General features: G+C 38.9%; 1 long non-coding RNA gene across 3 annotated transcripts in view; it reads right to left on the minus strand.

Annotated features, from left to right (window-relative positions):
- Positions 1 to 5532: 5532 nt before the first annotated feature.
- Positions 5533 to 19781, minus strand: part of LOC102006838 — a 20281-nt gene continuing 6032 nt past the window's right edge. For all 3 annotated transcript variants that reach the window (XR_262346.2, XR_001235560.1, XR_001235559.1), the window contains exons 2-5: positions 13429 to 13594; positions 10811 to 11575; positions 7634 to 7695; positions 5533 to 5980 (exon numbers count right to left, since the gene is read on the minus strand). This is a non-coding gene — a long non-coding RNA (uncharacterized LOC102006838). The remainder of the gene's footprint in view (positions 5981 to 7633; positions 7696 to 10810; positions 11576 to 13428; positions 13595 to 19781) is intronic.

Below are 19781 nucleotides of genomic sequence, written 5' to 3' on the forward strand. Positions count from 1 at the left end.
AATAGGAAAATTAACAAGTAATTGCTTATTAACCTAAAAAGATGATAAAAAAAAAAAGGTAAATGATTAAAAAAAAATTGTAATTTTGTTTTCCAGTACCAGGAATCGAACTCACAGCCTTGTGCTTGCCAGGCAGGCATTGTGCCCCTGAGCTAAATCCCCAGCCCTGAAAATTGAAATTTTTTTTAAAAACTAAAGTGCCAAAAAGAGGTGGCCATTTTGAAAAAAACACTAATTTCCAGTCTAGCTTCTAGTATTTTTACTATATTTTTACAATTATACTAACATACAATTGATAAAATTTGCATGTATTTACAGTACACAATGTGATATTTTGATATATGCATACATTATGAGATGCTTCCATCAAGATAATTAACATGTCCATAACCTCCTATATTTATCATTTCTTGCTGGTGAGAATATTTAAAATTTACTCTTTTAGCAATTTTCAAATATACATTTTTACTAGCTATAGTCACCATGCTATACAATAAATCTCTAGAAATGAATTATCTTGCATAATTGAAACTTTATATTCTTTGAATAAAATCTCCCCAATTCCCCTCTCCCTACACCTTGCCCCTGTGAACCATATTCTGCTTTCTACTTCTTTAAGTTCAGCTTTGAAGAGTCCACACGTACAAGAGCTGGGTGAAAATACAGTGAATGTTTAAATTAAAAGACTTTATTACAGTAAAAGACACGCTGTTATTAATCTCCCTTAAAAATACTTCCCCTTATTTTAAATGCACTTAATCTGTTATTCCTCCTGCTTGCTGAAGAAGTTCGGATAGTCCTCCCTCATGACTGTCTTTACAAGTTGTAATAAAAAATCCGGTGAATGCTGCTGCAATACACCATCCAACAGAAAGGCAGGCTCATAAAAACATGCTGTCTCCTCACTTAGCTTGTTCACTGGATCTGGCACCATGTGACTTCTTTGCATTCCCCAAAGTCAAAAGGACTACAAGGGGCTGGGGATTTAGCTCAGCAGCACAGCACTTGCCTGGCAAGCGCAAGGTCGTGAGTTCGGTTCCTAGTACCAGAAAAAAAAGGAAAAAAAAAAAAAAAGGACTACGAAAGCTCAATGTTTTGAATTCATTCAAGACATATAGGCAGTCACATAAGATGCTCAAGAAAGAGGACTTACAGAACTGCTTCAGAAAGTGGCAGGAATGACAAGATAGTTGTGTTCAAAGCAAGGGAGAGTATTTTGAGGGGAACTAAAGGCAATGTGCCTTTTAATGTAATTGATTGAAAATTTCAACACATGCCGTCTTTTTTAATCACATGTTGTGAGATGGTGCAGCATTTGTCTTTCTGTGCAGGGCTTATTTCACTTAGCATAATGTCCTCCAGATTAACTTCCAGTTTATGAAAACATAAGTGGTAGATCATACAGTGGACTTTTAATTAAAACATTAGCAAACTGAATGCAATAATGTATGTGTGTATATACAAACTGATCAAGTTGGACTTATGCCAAGAATACTAGCATGACTAAACATTAGAAAGATCTAATGAAATTAACCTCCTTAACATATTAAAGGAGAAAAATCATACACACATCTCAAAAACTGTCAAAAAATTTTTGATAAAATTTAATAACCTTTCTAGATTTTAAAAAAAGGATCTTAGCAAACCAGGGCTGAGAGAGGGGAATGGTCTTAATACAACATATATAGCGTATGTGGCCAAAAAGCCCACTATCATAGTGTGGAATGGTGAAAATTTTTGCAGCACTCTCTTGAAAGTCAGAGCAAAGGAAAACTATTATCGTACCAACTCAGCACTACATATAAAGTCCTAGTCAGTGCTGGCAGATAGGAAGAGTTATAAAAGTTTGGAAAGCCACATAGACAATATTAAAAACAAGTTAATACATAAAATTATTAGAGCTACTAAAATCATTGTTATTATTATTGGATATAATTCCATATGTTAAAAATCAACATCATTCCTATAAAAATTGGAAACTATAATAATATTAAAATGCATTCTTAAAAGCAACACAAATTATAAGATATTTAATGCAATAAAGGAAGTTCAAAAAAGAGTTATGAATAAAATTATAAAACTGTATTTGAGAACACTATAAAAGATTAATACAAAGGTAGATCATGCCATTCTATAAAATATTTCAATGGTATAAAGAAAGCAATAACTTCTTAAGTCATATATTAATAAATATGTCCAATAAAAACAATAGCAGTGTTTTCTATAGCAAATGATAAGCTGGTGTTATACTTTGTGTAGAAGAGTAAGATACCAAGAATATCCCAGACAGTTTTGAAGAATAAGGATGGCTGACTTGCCTGCTATTTATCTGGAATTATTACAAAGACATAGTAACTAAAACATTATGGCATCATTAGAGGAAAAGATAAATCGACCTGCAGAACTCAGTATTTACTCCAAGAAAAATATGCCAAGAAATGGTACGATAAAAAATGAGACAAAAGGAATTTAATGATATTGCAAAACTTGGCCATCCAAATTTAAAATAAAGAGAATCCTTACCTTACACCATATGCAAGCACACATTCCAAATGAATTAGAAGTCTAATTGTAAAGGGCAAAAATGTTTGCTATGTCAAGACAAAATGTATAATAAAATATCATTATAGTCCTACAGGAAGAAAAGATTTTCTTAAAAGACACGAAGCATTAAACATGAAAGACTGACAAATTTACTAAATTAAAAGGTTTTTTTGTGTTGAGAGACAAAAACATACACATATGAAAGACAAGCTACAGGCATTCAGAAGTTATTTCAAAATCATATAATATACGAGGGGGAAATCCAGAACATAATGAATCCTTATAAATCAATAAAAAGAAAAGGACAAACTAAGAGGAAAAAGGCAAAGGCTATAATCAAGCATTTATGGAAGAGAAAGCACAAAGGGCTAAACAACACATGAAAAGGCGCTTGGTTTCTCAAGTAGTTAGAGAAATGTGAGATCACAATAAGTTTATTTTACAACTATCAGATTTGCACGTATGAGAAAATTCTGACAATTCTAGTGTTAGTGAAGATGTTGTACATACTTTAAAAACAAACCCTAAAAATGGCCTTCTTTTCCAGAGCCCTAGACATTTACAAAAATATGATTACATAATTAGGCCTTATGAAAACCTCAAGACATTCCAAAGAGGAAAAGTCTCTTAAAGCCTACTCTCTGACCACAGCAGAGGAAAACCAGGGATTCATTTCTAGCATACGCACCAAGAAAACAGCCACATGGTAATGTGTCCTAAATATGAAAAGCAAAATGTAAAAACTTTCAGGAGAAAACATAGGGGAATACAAAATACATAAAAATTCTCCATATAATGGTTGAGTAAGAAAATGGCAAATTAAGCCTATTTTGAAGATTATCATAATAAATGCAACACAATAAAACCTGAATAATAACTCAAAATGTTGACTTTCAATGCCCACACTTTCTATGCTGTTCCACTGATTCTTCTTTATATTCTGCACCAGAAATTCAGTTTTAAAAAGGAACTATTCATACAAGTACTTATATCCACACGTTTGCATTACATATACATGCATTAACATATATGTATTCATATCATTTACTGTGCATATACACAGTATACGTACACACCTATACATGGACACAATAATTTCTGTTTTGTCTGGAAAAATAGCATAGAGGAACATTAAAAGAGCACAACAAATATTAGTAGCACTACTTTTTGTTAGTAATGTTACCAGTGCCGTGATATTTCTCTTACTGTGCACTTTTCCAATTTTCAAAGATAAATGTATGTTAGTTTTGTAATTAGAAAAGTAAGAATAAATTTATTAATTAGAAAAAGTCCTTGATTCTCTTTGAAAAAGCAACATGTGCCAAGGTTTTAGTTGTTTTCTTTTTGATTTAGGGGAAAGGGTTAACTTTTCTTCTGACATTTCCAAAATAGAATTTTTCTAATATTTCTTCCCTCAAATTCTCTTCCATTATTTCCTTTTAAATTAATTTTTAACTGAAAAGTAAAAGTTGTATATATCTATGATGTACAACATGACATTCTGAGGTATGTATGCACTGTGAAATGCCCCTCATTTGTATTATGCACATTGTTACTTTTTTTGTTGTTGGTACAGGGAATTGAACTCAGGACTTTGCGCTTGCCAGGCAGGTGCTGTGCCACTGAGCTAAACCCCCAGCCCTACATTCTGATCTCTTTTTCAGCAACACCAGTTACATGATTTTCAGAGTTTATTGCCAGTCGTGATTTTCCTTTTGACCATTTTTAGCTCTTTGTCTTTTGCTCCCATATTAGGAGAAATTTTCCTAGCCTGTCCTCTATATCACTGACTCACTTCTCCACAGTTTGGAATTATTTGGTGTCAATCATTCTAATGCTCATTTTTCAGTTCCATATCATTTCTCCCTAATCTGATCCATTCTCTTCCAGTCCCTCGTGTTTTTGCCCAGGTCCCTCTCTTTCTGGAACTGTCATTTCCTCTCGTGTCACTTCCCCTATGAAGCCTTCCTTCTCAGCTCCTGCTTACCCTGACATGCCCATCACTACAACAATCACAAAGTTTTACAATCATCTCGTCACATGCCTGTTTTCTCCATTTGCCACTAAACCCCTGCAAGATCAAGCTTGGGTCATAGCCATTCTTTACGCTGGTTGTGCAAACATTCTCACCTACCTTTCGTATGTCAGGTTTTTTAAATTTTGCAAGTCTAACAGTTGTTGTTTACTTCATATTCTAACTACTAGAGATACTGTCCATGGCCTTAGCTACTTTTGCTACCTCTTTCATGAACTTGTGACAGTAATCTTACCCTCTTCCTATTTCTTTGTGTTTTTAACCATTTACATAAATTCATTCGATATTCTGATTTCATTATATATAAAAGCCTCTGTCATTTTATGCATGAGAAATACTTTCACCATCTCTGAGTCTTTCTGCTTATGTGCCCTTAGTTACATAAAATCTCGTTCTCTTATTTCATTTGACTTAGCATATCAACACTTTGTGTTTTATTTACTGAAACATTTTTTATAGGTAGATCCTACACATGCTTTTCTATATTTTCTCTTAAAATTTTTGCTTTTATGTTTAGGTAACATTGACAAATGATCACTCTGGTATTCATCTCTGAATGAATAGAAGGAGCACTTGCTCCTTAGGAAATTAACGTTAGATCTAGACAAAGGATTTGGCTCTGCCTCTAGGTTAGTCAGCTTGTTGTAGAGCCTGCTGTATAGTAAATAACCACCAAGTCTTAGCTTAAAAAACAAGAGTTTATTTGTTATTCACACTACACATCAGCTGTGAATCAACTATGGGTCTGAGGCTCTGCTCTAATCTGTGACAGAATCACAGATCTGCTCATTATGGGACCCAACTAAAGATACAATCTCTATCTAGTCAGAATGTTCTTATCTTATGGTACAGGGACAGAAAAAGAAAGATGGTAGGAACTTATATCTCTAACAGGTTCTATTAGACACAGCACCATGTCATTGGCCAAAGCAAATCATATGATAGCTCCAAAGTCAATGGGATAAAGAGAATATGTTTTCTTTAGAGAAGGATGACAAGGATGCAGAGATGATGAAAAATTGTAAACAAGTAACAGAATTTCCCATAACATCACTTCTTTCAATCCACATGATCAAGGATCACTTTCATAGTACAGAAGTTCAGGTATATATATGGGACAAATAGTTCCAAATCAGACCTTAAGATCTACTATTGATCTCCTGGAAGTTTGGCAACATTACAAATGGCAAGTTTCCTGTTGACTCCTCCAGGTTAGTTCACCAGCTATGGCTCTGTATACACTCACTGCTAGTACATAAGAAGGTAAGATCTCCTCATTGGAGAGTTCTTGGGTCTTCTATAGGCTTTGTCTCAAGTCCAAACTCCAGTGCATCCAAAGTTCAGCCATCACATGCCGACATCTTGGCCCCCACTCTGGTCAGGACTGAATTTTCCACAGAGCTGTAGGTTAAGTGAAAGAGGGTAATCAGAGGTTGAGAAAGAAAGAAAGAGAGAAAAGTAGAGAAACAACAACACCAGTCCTATTGGCAAGGAAAATGTTTCTTGGCACTCGGAAGGTGAAACAGTTCTCCCACAATTTGGCTTGGCTTTCTTAAAAAATCTGGTTTTGGCTTAATCTGTATCCACTTATTACCTCCACCTGGCCAGGCTGTACCCTGTCTTTCCTCTGTTCCTAGCAACAGATAATACGGATAGACATGCCTAAGCAGTTGCTTGTCAACATTCCCACACCAGTTTCTCAAGACTGAACCCAAACAGCAACACCTCCCACAAATCTGCACTGCTGGCTGGTTGTGACCACACACTGCCCTCAATAATTGCAATGGAATCTGAGTTCACTCTGGAATGCTGGGGACATGCAGAAAGAGCCCGGCTGCATGGTTCTGCCAACCACATGTCTTAGCCTAGCAGAAAGGCACAGGGAGTAGAAATGGGCATATAGGGAACCACCAGGGCCTTGCTTATGCCTGTGCTTCTCTCTGCAGTCATCAACTCAGAAGACTGAGCCAAAATATCACTTCTGAAATACAGTGAGGTCTACAGCCATACCACCCTGCACATGGCTGATCTCATGTGAAAGACAGTGGGTAAGCATGATGGTCCTTCAACAAAAACAGTGGTTCTCTAAGTATGGTCAGTGGACCCAAAACATCAGCCTTGACTGACAGTGTGTAAGAAATGCAAATTATCAAGCTCTACTTTAGACTTTCTACATCCAAAACTCTGAAGATGAGGGCTGGGGATTTAGCTCAGCGGCAAAGCGCCTGCCTGGCAAGCGCAAGGTCGTGAGTTCGGTTCCTGGTACCGGAGAAAAACAACAAAAACAAAACAAAACAAAACTCTGAAGATGAGTCTCATCAATCTGTGTTTTAACAAGCCTTCCAAGTACTTCAGATCCCTGCCATAGTTCAAAAACCACCGTATCACAAAGGAAACTGGCCTTGGGCCCACTCTAGTATTAATCCTAACTTGGGAAGCATTTATGTTATAGAGGAAAGCCATTTTAATCACGGTCCCTAATAAAGCTTCAGATTAAAATTCTTCACTGACCAACATCATCATACAATGTAATCGATATAATTCAACACAGACAGCAGTACACATGTTTCAAAATGAGAAGAAGAGACAGCATAGCACAGTAGTTATAAGCATGGACTTCTGGGCTTAGAGTGCCTGAGTTTGAATCCCAGAACCATCTCTCTTGCAATGACCTTGACAAAGTGACGTAAAACTTCTAAAGCTGTTTCTACATCTGTGTAATGAATACAATAATAACACCTTAGTACTGGTGTGGAGCTCTGGTTTTCCAAATGTGATTCTTGAGGCAATTTTATCAGCTTATCAAACATAGTGACTCTCAAACCCTAGTCCAGACACACTGTATTACCTATTGCTGCAAACAAATTGTCCTAATCTGAGCAAGTAAAAAACATTTGTTATGTTGTGATTTCTATGTCATAAACATGGACATCACTGAGCTCTGTGCCTCTGTCAGGGCACAGTCAAGTTGTCTGAGAAGGCTGTGAGCTCCTGTGAAGACTTATGTTGGGCAGAATCTGCTTCCAAGATCATGCACACGGTGGTGGGCCTCACCTCAGCTCCTTGCCATGTGAGCCTCTCCATGGTGCTGTCCCATGACATGGTAGCCTTCTCCCCTGGGCAAGTAGAAATCAAGAGAGAGTACACTCAAGATAGAAGCCATAGCTTTTTTTATGATTTGACTTTGGAAGTAACATTCCATCTCTTCTACTGTAATCTTTGAAAGCACATCAATAAAACCAGTTCAGACTCAAGGGGAGGGGATTACATAAAAAGCACGAGGATGATCAGGAGAGAGGACCATGATAAGGCTACCTACCACACCTACTGGATTAGAAATTTTAGATATGGAGACTGGACTGTTGTGTGTTAACAACCCTCTGGGTGATTCAGATACACTTGCTTAATTATTCAATGAGGTTATGGAGACAACACACCTCACACATTGTCTAGCACAAATATCCTCAAAGACAAGCTTTGAGGTTATTGTGATGTTTACAGATGGAAATATCTGACCAACACACTCAAACTTTCTGCCTGCATTCAAATATCAAGTTTCATACAGACCAGCTCTTCTCAAACTTAATCAAACCCTACAATTATCTGTATAGTTTTAAACATCATGATGCAGTCTACAACCCAGACAATTAAGTCAGAATCTCTAGGGATCAGGCCCCATCACCAATATTTTTAAAACTGGGGGCTGGGTATTTAGCTCAGCGGCACAGCACCTGCCTGGCAAGCACAAGGTCGTGAGTTTGATTCCTGGTACCAGAAAAAAAAACAAAAAACAAAAAACAAACTGCCTAGATGATTCCAGAAGGCATTTAGATTGAGAATCACTGAGGTAGACTGAGGAACCTGGCATTTCAAGATTTTCTTCTCTAAGATTAGAGGTCCCACTTAACCCAGCTAGTCCCCTTCTGGGTATTTTTCCAGAAAAATTGAAAACGTCATACCACAGTCATATATGTGCACCTATGTTTATAGCAGCACAATTTGTCATAGCTAAATCTTGGAAACAACCCAAATGCCCATCAACTGAGGAATGGATGAAAAGATGTGGTATGCCTATACAATGGAGTATTACTCAGCTATAAAAAGATAAACTCAAGGTTTTTATAAGTAAATGGATGCAACTAGAGATCACACTTATAGGTGAAATAAATCAGACCCACATGTGTAAATATCATATTGCCTCCCTAGTGTAAGAATTTGAAAGAGTAAATAAAATCTAAAAGGTACAATAGATATTGTGGAAGGGAAAGAAACTGCTCAAAGGGAAGGAACAACTGGGATGAGGGAAGGGAGGAAAAGAAATAAAAGAAAGGACAGAGAAAAATACATATGTATATGCAAGAATAGCTGGGACAATTGTACTGCTGATTTCTATTGGTTTATTGAAAAGAACAGTTAATGCTTAATTTTTTTCTTTTTAATTTTTTGACCAATTTTGCATGCCTGTATCTGGTAATATGAACAACTAACTTGAAGACAGTAATAGCAACTTAACAACCACCGCTGAATTCTTATCTTGTTTAGTGAAATTATGTATCATTTCTAATTTTTTTTATTATTTTTTATTCCTTTAAAAAATTTTTTTAAAACGATTTTCTTCTCTAGAATCTACCATCCTGGAGCTAGAGTGCTAGCAGAAGAACTATTGATTTCTGGTTGAAAATTAAAACAAAAAAAATAAAACATTTAAGTGACAAAGCTCCGACAAGGACAACTTGATGTTACTTAACATGCTTCCTATCCCTTTGTCTCCAACCCCTTCCCATTTTACCCTAATCTCAGGCAAGAAACTTTTCTCCCTGCCAACTGAGTAAATAGACATGAGAACCCTGTTATGCCACTAAATGAGTAAGTAGATATGATGCATGTACTGGTACCATGCCACAGGGCTCAGCTGCTAGGGTGCCGCCACTTATAAGCCAGAATGCTGGAAATAAGGAGGAAACTACGTGTTCTCTCCATTCTCAGAGGAAAATCATGTACTAACTTTTCTCCATCTGAGGCAGCTGGAAATGAAGCTGTCAGGCAAGAGGAACAGGGCCATGGGCTAATTGAAAACCTGGAGTAGGACCACTCCAGGGACACTCTTGCCATGAGGCATCTATAGAACTAAACTCAGCCAATCGATCTTCTTTTCCTGGCAGATACACTCTTTAGCCTTCCCATCCATGGCCCAAAATTTACCCTGACACTGAGCAAGCTTATGCAAGGGCAACTTCTCTATCCCATCAGCAGGACCTGGAAGAGATCAGCTCAAATGTCAGCTCTCTCAGACACCTCCGCAGCTTTCCCCTATGAGTTAGGATTGGGGAGTCTGAGCTCTGATGCTTCTGGTTCACAACATGACTCAGCTATGTCAACCAGAAAATTGTCAAATGCTCAGAGGCTACTCAAGGATATTCTTCTTGGGAGCTCTCTCCAGAAGGCTAATTGGATCAAAGCTATACCTTTCACAGGACTGTTTAGATGGAGGTAAAGAGAATGCAAGAAGGGAAAATTTTCCCAATTAAGAATAATAATAAAATAAGCCTCCACTCACACAGTTTTCCTTAGCAGTCCAGGCTCTCATGATTAGCCCAGGATCCCAGGATCCATTGCTGTCAGCCTGGGCAACAAGGGAGGAGGAGCCTTGGGGTGGGGAGAAGACAGCTGATAGGACTTCAGCTTCAGAAAGCCCTTGGCCCTGTTCCCTAGCTGAGACTCTATCACCTTGACCGGTCCTGTTATGGTTCCCTGATTTCTAAAAATGGGTTGAAAATTATGAGAGTTATTTGAGGATTAAATAAGGTGAGATATATAGATATATATGGGTTAATCATGTGTTTAAACAGTTTCTCTTCTAGTACAAGAAAGAGAGAGAAAGAGGAGGAAGAGGTAGAAGAGGTAGAAGAGTAGAAGAAGGGATAGGGAAGAGATGGTGGGAGGAGGAGAAGGAGAAGATGGAAGGAAGCACCAGTCAGAAAGTCATCTTCTGATGGAAGTGTGGAGGCCACAGGGTCAGGAAGCATGTTGCTTGCCCTTGGGAAGTTTCTCAAGTTCAGTGCCAACCATGGCCTCACCCATCTCCAAAGCAGATGACCCTAAACAGTCTTGATCAGAGAGGCAGCACCACTCAATCAAAGTGCACATGGGAGAGAAAGACTATATACATTTTTTGAACTAGGTGCAATTTTAGTAAATGAGCTTTTCACAATTCAGGAAATACCTACTTACCACCCAAATTTCTGACAATTTTCTCTATAACTTTTAAGTCTGAGCCTTCATCCAAATGATATGATGATTACATAGAAAGCATAGCGTCTGGACAAAAGAAGTCACAATCCACCAGGGAGGCATTCTCCCAATGCTGCAGTCCCTGCTGTGGCTGACAAATTTTGGGTTTTTTGGCCCAGTGTTTGGGCATCCTCTGTCTTCACTGTGGTGTCTTCCCTCAAGGAAACAATTCTGTGTTCACAAACTGCCAAGTCAGGGCCATGGTTCTTTCCATGAAAATGACGTTGACAACAGAGTCACAGCCTAGATCAGATACTTTTCATTTTCCCCCTCTGGCTTTCAAATGTTTTCCTTTCATGAACTTTGCGACAGAATGGCTGAGACTGACAGTTCCAATGCAGTCTTCAAATCCCAAGACCCCCAAATAAAAGAATTCTTCCAGTGTGACATCTGTAACCATTTCCTTCACCAAAATGCCTCGGCACACATGCACGGTAAAATTAAAAATAAAATTGGGTCGGATATGTAAACATTCGCAAAGGAGTCCTTCTTTAGTATAACCTCTTGCTTAGGGAGAAACAAAAATTCCCCCGTGGCAAACGTTTGCCTCCTGGCTGGAGGTGCGCATCCGGGAAACGCTCTCTCCCCACTGCCTGCGAATCAGTGTTGAGACTTTGGCAACCCGAGTAGGCCCTCCTTGCCCACTGGTAATGAACTGTAGGAAAGGACACCACGGCCTACTTTTGAGGAATCCTGCTGCCAAATCTAAAATAGAGAGAGGAAAAAAAGATGAGGAAAAAGGGAGCTTTGCTTCTGGAAATTATGATTTGATGACATTCTTCTTCTTTCCTTTTAATCTGTATAACTGTAGACACGACTTTAATTATAGATGGGCAGGTAGGGTCAAGCCAAGAACAGGGCTTTGGTTAGAATTTATGGTAGCGGAATTGCTGGGTTCAGAGTATCCAGCTTCTCCTAATGCTTCAGCTGCTCTTCTGGCCTGTCTTGCAGGCCTAGCAGCAAACTCCCCAGAGGATTATTCAGATGTTACACGAAAACAGGATTCCACGTCCTGACCAAATGCATCCCAGCTCCTACCAAACCCTAAATAAATAAAGACTTAAGGATCCAGGATTGGCTCCAACTAGCTGGAAGGTTACCTTCAATAGAGCCACTTTACTCTTATCAGAACCACAGTGAGGTCCAGTGCTCACATCATGTCCTAAAAAAATAAAGTTGCAAAGGGAAGGAGATATGAAATCATTATTGAACACCTCCTCCACACCTAGAACTTCAGTCATCATCCGTTCATGTTCTTGTTGAGTTCAGTTAAGAGTCATGTCACAGAAAATTATTACCTCCCATTATAAAAATAAGGAAACAGAACTGGTAAAGTTAAGTAACTTCTCCAAGGATAAACAGCCACAAAGGAGGAAGAGTCAGAACTGGAAACTGGGATTAATCTGTTTTCATAGCTCCTGTTTTCACCCCATTTCCTTCTCACTTAGTCTTCTGAAATTGCCTCTCTACTTAAAATCTGTAACAGTTCCCCTGGCCCACAGGAGAAGGTTCAAAATGAAGTTGCAAATCTGGCAGGGTGGGCCCTGAGCAGGGCTGATGGCCATGTTCTCAGTCACACGGGACAAGGCAGTAGTGGCGTGTGTGTCTCATTAAATGACCTATGAGTTACACATGTACAAAAGAGCCCAAGGCAGAGAGTCTAGTGCCTGCCATCAAGTTGTAATGCATTAATCATTAATGACATATGAGGGAGAGGAAAGAAGAAAGGAAGAAGGGGGGTCGTGACTGAGTACGTAGGAATGCCTTCTAATCTGCTATGGCTTAGATCTAAAATGTTGGCCAAAAGTCTCATGTGTTTGGAAGGAGATTGGATCATGTAGTGCTTTACTTAATGGTGGGTGCTGCATTGATGAGTTCAGTAGCTGAATGTGCTGTTAGGAGGTGTGGCTGGTTGGAGGTGGGTCACTGGGAGAGAGACCTAGAAAGGCATTTCTTGTTTCTCTGCTTCCTGGCTGCCATGGGTGGAGCAGCTTTCTTCTGCCATGCCCTTCCACCATGGACTGAAACCATGAGCCAAAAATAAACTTCTTGTCCTTTAAGTTGTGACTGTTCAGTATTTTGTCCCAGTAACAGGAGAGTGACTAAGACACAATCTTTGGGGGCTGGGGATTTAGCTCAGTGGCACAGCACCTGCCTGGCAAGTGCAAGGTCGTGAGTTCAATTCCCAGTACTGGAAAAGAAACAAAAAATAAAATAAAAATAAAAAATAAAACACAATCTTTAAGGCTGTGTTTCCAGCATGCCCCTGCTATGCAGAAATAAGCTACCTTCTGGGTTAACTGGACAAAGACTTTGAAAATGAGGAGGTTAAGACAGGACCCTAGAAATCCTCCTCTATACACAGATACATGCACACACACACACGCACACACATGTGCATGCCTGTGTGCGTGCACACGTGCCTTAAAGTAATAGCAGATCATCTGGGTTTTGATTATAGACAGAGATCTCAATATTCTTCATTGGGAATTTTTATATTTAGAGCCATGAAAAAATTGACCATCTATATTTTTTCCTATCAGAAAGCCATGTCCTACCTGTTGCTGATAAGTCCCCAGGTGGTAGCACATTGCTCCAGGAAGGCAAGAGCTATTTTGACTTCTACGCTCACCTTTGTCAGTACTTCCCTTACGTTATCCACTTCAATTTTTTTCAACAATTTTTTTCCTTTGAGTAAAGTCTGATAATTCTTCCCATTTGCTACTGTCAAAGGAAGTGAAAACAGGGAAAGTTTTTAACATACACAGTAAAAGATCAAACTGGGTTTTGAGCTCATCAGTCTACCTGCAGCACCAACTCCCACCCAGGAAGAAAGCCAAGGAGCTAAGCATTGGTGATTGGTGGGTAAGTGTGTTCATCCACCAAACTGAAATCATAAAAGAGGCCAAGGGGCTAGAAAAGTAGACACACAGTCATTATTGAGCTGAGTAACACCTTTTCTATAACCCTATGTTACACCTCTGAGCAATGTCCAATGGAACAAAGAGTAAAACATGTGATTCTTCCAGAGTTACTCATCTCTTCCCAAGCTGATATGGAAAAAAAAGTGTGAGGACAGACTGCAAGGACACACTACATCCAGGACTTCAGATCGTACTGGGGCATTCAGTAAGTAATTGTTAAATGAATGGGTAGATAGATGGATGGTGTCTATGAAATGAAAACCATGAGTGTCTCTGGAAAATTTCTGTATATTTGAATCATCTTAACCAAGCCTCTCCTTCAATCCTCAAAGTCAATAAATACATCCTCAATTCTTGCTACAGTCCAAGCTTTGTACTAAATACTGTTGACTGAGTACACACACACACACACACACACACACACACACACACACAGGAAAATTAATTCATAAACAAAATAATTGTGCTTTTAAATGTCCATTTGAGAAAATTATTAGTACAGTACTATGAAATTCAAAGGTCTATACAGAGGCAAATAAACAAAGGGCAACCAACTAAGACTTCACTCTTCCAGAATCCAAAAGAATGACAATAACAGTGGGAGGCAGATCTGGGGAACTATGGACCTTCCAAGACCAGAGCCCAGAAGGTCTGCAGGAAGATGGAAGAGATACGGGTATAAGCATCTTCATCTCAGAAAAGTCTCAAAGATTAGAGCAAAACCTGCCTTTATGGTCCAAATGAGAGTGGATTGCTAAGTGTGTAAATACAAAAAATATCAAAGAAAGGGGTCAGGAACCATAGTCATAAATAGTTGGTATAAATTTATGGATATCCTCCAAAATATTTGCTCTTTCCCTACTTTTTCATATCTCCAAACAACCTCAAACATTTGCCAAAATGTGTTCTCTGAAAACTGACTCCACAGAATGTTCATCATTCCTTTCATTGTTCATTCATCAGGTTTTGACAGGGTTTTTTTGTGGGGGATACTTATCATAAGTCTTCACAATACTAGACACTGTGTTAGACTATGGCAAATCAGTGAAGCCCCCACTCTCCCACTTATGTGTTCCAACACAAGGACCAGAAAATAAAAAATGCATAAATAAGAATGATGTTAAGTCATACTGTTTGTTTCCATAAAAAATGAAACACTTTCACCCTAAAGAGAAAGAATGCATCAGCCCTTAGATAAAGTGGTCTGGAGCAGCTCTTTCTGGGAATGTAGTTTTAAGCAAAGACCTGAATTAAAGTAAAAGGTCAAGCCAAAGAGCTTTCTGGGGAACTTATATCTAGATGCTAATGAAAAGGTCACACACCTGGCCTGTTTGACCATCAGCAACAGAAGGTAGTAATGGAAGAAGTATGAAATAAGGAAACAACTATGATGGGGGAAAGGGAACAGGAAGAAAGGGAAAAGGAAAAATACATGCATACATAAAATAGTTAAGATAGTTACACAGCTAGTTTCTCTTAGTTCATTAAAAAGAAAGTTTTGTGCTAATACTGTATAGACAAGATATCATATCTACTCTGAATAAGTACTGTGAAGACAATATGTGATGTCTCAACTATTGTAACTGTCCTACTAACCTGTTCTGAAACTCGGTTTCATTGTTACTTTCATCTTTTTTTCTCTTTAAAATAAAAAAAAAAGGAAATAAAACAGATGGAGAAGGTGATGGGGGAGATTAAGAAGTGCATGTGTATCATGGGAAGGAATTTGGACATGACTTTTAAGTGCAATGGGGAATCATTAAAGAACTGAGATCAGAAAAGAAATGACATGAGCAAGTGGTAACCCTGTCCTTACTTACATCACTAAACCCCAAACATGATATTATGGGTTAGAAAGAACATGCCAAGCCAAGCCAAGGAACATCACCTCCATATTGCAGACTATACTTTTATCAATATTGCCTGAGATCTCATGAATATTTCTGTCAAAAGGATTTCCCATTTTTGACTCAAATTGTACCACTTTTGAAATTGCAAACCTCTTTATCTGATTAATTATTCCACTATATCTCTCACAATCTACACAGGAGTAAATTTTTGGCTAAAAAAATTATTTCTAGTGTTTTTATCGTAGTAGATTCAGCCACTATTCCTGCCTGTCGAGCCCTTTGTTTCTATTATCCAATGTGTTTGTCCTCCTTCCCTCCAGGCTTTATGTCATTCCTGTGTCCTCCTCCAAGGAAGGAGTAAAGATGCTGGCTGGAAGAGGATCAGACGTGAGAGCAGGACCCAGCACTGGAGACTTCTCTCCCAGTGGACACCAGACTATTTGGTGACTTACAGTTCAAAACCACCGAAGACCTAACAGTATCTGACATAGAGCAAATGCTCAATCTCTATTAACCATGATACTTAAGATAACCATTTGCCTTTTGTCCATATTATCCATCTCATCCTCAAGGTATTTAAGGGACACTTTCTCAAGGGTGCAGCTGATCTCCAAGATGTTAGCGACAAATCTGTTTTATTTGTATGCCTGTCAGTTTGTGATGGTGTCAAAAGAAGCCTGAGACTGACCTGAAATGCACAAACAAACCCCTTTACTCATTTGCTCCAGAATCTCTTTCTGAATCAACAACAAACTCATCACCTCATAGCTCATGAAAGCCATGCTCCTCCTCTGTTGAAATGGGGGATGACATTGGTCTCCTCTCTCACACTCTTACTTTTCCTCTACCAATTGTTTCAAAGCTCTTTGGCCATGCTCAAGGATCTCATTCCTAAGTCTCCTGCAAGCTGAGGTGCCCATGAGCAGTGAGAGCACGGAGAGAAGTGAGAGCCTTTCTTCCTTTCTTCCTTCTGTTCTGAGCTTTGTCTCCTCAACCTCAGCAGCATCCCTGCCTCATTTTTCAGGCTTAAATTATCCTTCTTGAGATCCCCTCTCCTTGTCATAAAACTAGTTTCTCCCTTCATAGATCTATTACTTCTCCTAAGGATGACTTTTAGAAGTTTGCTCTCCTCCTCTTAACATGATTTAGCCCTGGGCTTCTGTGAAGTTTTACTCTCCATAAGAGTTGTTTTGATCCCTGTCACCCTTTCTTTTTCACTCAAGGTTCCGAGTCCTTTCTTGCCATCTCTGGATACCTCTTCTGCCCTGGAGTTTCTCCCAGAGCTCCCTGGCTCCCTGCGTGGGTTTCTCTGGTTACCTCCCCATGATCTTTGTCACTGGGAAAATTGAACACACAGAATTGCACTTTGGGAAGATATCCAGCCACTGTCACCCTGTGCTTGAAGCTCCTCTGTACAAATTCAAACTGACCTTTGACACTCAGTTGTTAGAAACCCACCTTCCTGTCCTCTTACTGTGCCTGGATTTTACCTTCTCATTCTGTCACCTCTCCCAAGGTCCCCGTCATGTCCATTCAGTCAACCGATGCCTTTTTGCTGGTGAGAATCCAGCAGGGCAAATCAGTGACCTAGATCATTTCCCCTACCTCATGGAAGATTACATTTTCAGATGGGAAAGTCATGAAATTGTCAGGCACTTTGCTTTTAATTCAAGGAGACTTTCGGCAGGTATGTGGACAGCCCAAATCCCCATCATTGAAGTTATTTTTCTTGCTGGGACAGTTTTTGATCTGTACCTGAAATCCATTTTCCATTTGCTCCATTTGCATTTGCTGATGGCTGTTAGTGTACAGATGTAGGTTTCACAGATACATTAAGGTCATCCCTCTATGCAAACACATGGACAGATCCAGGTCACGGATGCACTCACAAAGCCAAGTGTATAGCAATAAAATATGACAAAGTAATTTCACTTCAAAGATGCAGGGAATCAAGGCAAAGCAAGAATTTGCCTCAATTTTCTCTGTTTGCTCAGTGCATTTGGCCTGTTGTGAGTTCAGTTTGCATCCAAAGGAGCTAGTTCCAACACTTACTCAGTTTAATCATCTGTAAAATGGGAATGATAATCTCTCCCCTACCTGCTTCATTGGAATATACTCAAGTGAGAGCAACTAGTGAGAGAACTCTGTGATTGCTAAACGTGATGAATTTTGTCAGAAACCTTCCCCAAGTGCTAGGATTGACTGCTTTAAAACTCTCTATGGCCAAAGAATTCATGGTAGGAAAATGGAATACCTTGTAGGGAAGCAAGACTAAGGAAAGGAAGAATACTTTTAGAGCTATTAAATGTGCTATGTATCTTTTATACTTCCCAAAATGAACACTCAAGGCAATACATGAAATAAACAATCAATTCTATTTTACCTGTTCTAATTTATATTTAATGGATTTCAACTATTATGCATTTACCTTGATGTCAAAAAGACTTTGAAGATGATAATAAGTAGCTAGCATTTACCAAACACCATACGCCAGGTTCCAAGCTTATTGTAAACATATCTCACTTAATTCACATGGCAACCCAATGTGCCAGCCACCATTACAATGTCCATTTGCAGAAAAAACATACTGCGATTAAGGAAGATGAGAAATATCACAGGTGATAAGAGTGCAGGCAGAAATTTAGTGTGAGTAAGAATGGGAGGAAAGGAGATGGGTTACTACTAGAAAGAGGGAAAATACTTCAAGTCCTTCCCTACACTTCCAGAACTCAGTGCTTGTTTTCCACAAGTCCAACTTTATTTGATTTTAATTTCCAAAATGCAGATCTGGGCTTAAAACCATAGAAAGCTGAATGGCTATGAAGGTACTTTGAGTGACAAAACTGTACAAATGCTCTCTAGCCTTCCCCTAGTCCTTGCCTAAGACAAGCAAGAGCTGGAATTTACCTGTCCAAGATTGAGTTTCAGGGACTAGATTGGGAGGAAATGAAGTAGAATAACCTGGGGAGCCTAGAGCTGAAGATTTCACTTGAAAACAAAAGTTTGGCTGTTCCTCACAATTTAAAAACTACTATATAAACAAACTCCAAAATGAAACATTTTTTTTTTAGAAGGAAGCCAGGCCCTGTGGTGCACATCTATAATCCCCCCACTCTGGGAGGCTGAGGCAGAAGTATCATATTTCCCAACCCAGCCTGGGTAACTCAGCAACTTAGCAAGACCCTGTCTCAAAACTTAAAAATTTTCAGAAAAGATGTAGGGATGTAGCTCAATGGAAAGGCCCTGGGTTGAATCCCTAGTACCACAGAAAAAGAAGATGATGATGAAGAAGACTAGGAAGAAGAAAGAGAGGAGGAAAAAGAGGAAGAGAAGAAGAAAAAAGGAGAAGGAGGAGGAGGAGGGGAAGAGGAAGAAACCAAACATACTGAAATACAGAGTTATATCCTTACTCAAAGTTCCATGCAGCACAGAACCCAAGAATCATGGAGTCAAACAGACCTCAGAATTTTGCCATTCAGAGTATCCTGAACTTTGCCCATTTATTTGCTGCCTTCACCTGTTAACCTTACCAGTAAACTTCATGATTTAATGTTCTTTAAATCAACTAATTTTAAATTAAGTGCCCATTTATCCTTTCTTTAACAATATCTATAAAAAACAGGTTTCACATCCTGCCTTTGTCTAATGCACATATTTAAAATGAATGTGGAACCATTAAAATTTAATTTTAAAAATAAAATTTCTGCTACCTATAACCATCACGAACCACAGCATGCTCAATGCAGATATAATTCATTAGCTCCCAATGCCAGTTCATAGATGCTAGGTTAATTGCCAAAGGAGTGTCCGGGGAACTGCTTTCAAAACACAAATTATCTGGCCCCACTCCCAAGAGAGGCTGATTTAGCAGACACTGGATAGAACTAGTATGTTGGCCAATTTTGTGTCATGGTAACAAAATACCAGAAACAGGCTATTTGTAAGTAAAAATAGATTTATTTTTGTCCCTGATGGTCCCTGACTCTGAAAGTTCAAATCAAAGACTAGGCAGCCCCACTGATTTAGGCTTCTAGCATGTCGTGGCATGAGTATGTGTCAGATTGAGTGCACGCATTACAAGCCAGGAGAGAGAGAGAGAGGGAGGGAGGGAGGGAGAGAGAGAGAGAGAGAGAGAGA

The sequence above is a fragment of the Chinchilla lanigera genome, unplaced genomic scaffold (genome assembly GCF_000276665.1).
Source record: "Chinchilla lanigera isolate Chin_1 unplaced genomic scaffold, ChiLan1.0 scaffold00044, whole genome shotgun sequence".
In the NCBI taxonomy this organism is placed as follows: Eukaryota; Metazoa; Chordata; class Mammalia; order Rodentia; family Chinchillidae; genus Chinchilla; species Chinchilla lanigera.